Source organism: Orycteropus afer, unplaced genomic scaffold (assembly GCF_000298275.1).
Source record: "Orycteropus afer afer isolate SDZICR_OR568_19922 unplaced genomic scaffold, OryAfe1.0 scaffold00099, whole genome shotgun sequence".
NCBI classification, from domain to species: Eukaryota; Metazoa; Chordata; class Mammalia; order Tubulidentata; family Orycteropodidae; genus Orycteropus; species Orycteropus afer.
The window spans coordinates 8,155,588-8,157,135 of record NW_006921686.1 but is presented as its reverse complement, the minus strand read 5'-3'; positions in this window follow the sequence as shown (position 1 = coordinate 8,157,135).

Genomic DNA, 1,548 nt, shown 5'->3' with positions numbered 1-1,548 from the left:
TTGCTGAAAGTGAGGATGACTTGAAGCACTTACTGATGAAGATTAAAGACTACAGTCTGCAGTATGGATTACATCTCAATGTAAAGAAAACAAAAGTCCTCACAACTGGTCCAATCAACAGCGTCATGATAAATGGAGAAAAGATTGAAATTGTCAAGGATTTCATATTACTTGGTTCTTCAATGAACACCATTGGAAGCAGCAGTCAAGACATCAGATGACATCTTGCATTGGAGAAATCTGCTGCAAAAGACCTCTTTCAAGTGATGAAGAGCAAAGATGTCTCTTTGAAAACTTGTTGTTGTTGTTATATGCCGTCGAGTCGGCCCAGACTCATAGCGACCCCTCCTTGGGTTTCCCAGGCAGTATCACTACGGAAGTAGGATTGCCCAAAAACTTAGGTGCACCTAACTCAAGCCATGGTATTTTCAATCGCCTCTTATGTGTGTGAGAGCTGGACAATGGATAAGGAAGACCGAAGAAGAGTTGATGCTTTTGAGTTGTGGTGTTGGCAAAGAATACTGAAAATACCATAGACTGCCATAACTAACAAATCTGTCCTGGAGGAAGTGCAGCTGGAATGTTCCTTGGATGGGAGAATGGCCAGACTTTGTCTTACTTACTTTAGTCGTGTTGTCAGAAGGGACCATGCTTGGTAAAGGCAGAAGGATGTCATACTTGGTAAAGTGGAGGGTCAACGAAGAAGGGGAAGGCCCTCAATGAGATGGATCGACAACGGCTGCAACAATGGGCTCCGGTATAGCAAGAATCGTGAAGCTGGCACAGGAGCAGGCAGTTTCGTTCTGGTGTGCACAGGGTCACTAGGAGTCAGAGACGACTCGACGGCACATAACAACAACAACAACAACCCCTCCAGAGGCTCAGCAGTCCAGCAGGACTAGTGGCCACTGTATGTGATGGCAGACTTCCCGAACAGCACTGAGTACTCAGTGGGTGCTCAGTAGATGCACGCTGACTGAGTGATGGGTGAGTAAGTTTGGGCCATGAGCCATGAGCTGGGGAGGCTGGGGAACCCCACTGGGAGGCCGTTGCACCTGTGGTTCCTCTGCTTAGTACACCCTGAGTCCCTCAGGGCTCCTCCTAGACCAGCCCCATCTACAGTAGCTTCTTGGGCCCTCTCCATCAGCTCCTTGGCTGCCATTAGCACACAACACTTTTCCTATCAGGCATCTTTTTCTTTGGTCCTTATGTTCCCACATGGTAGATAGCCTTCACCTTCAACTGCAAAGTACAAGGCTTGAAAGCAAGGACTCAGATGCGTGTCCACCAGTATCCACTGCAGCAGTATTCGCAACAGGCAAAAGGTGGAAACAACCCAAGTTGACATCAAAGATGATGGATGAACAAGATGTGGTCCATGCACACGCTGGACTATTACTCAGACATAAAGAGAAACGAAGCTCTGCTACATGTTAGGATGTGGATGAAACCTGACAACATGATGCTGCAGTGAGAGGAGCCAGGCACAAAAGCACAAACACTGTGTGGTTCTAGTTACCTGAAATGTCTACAACAGGCGAGTGCAGA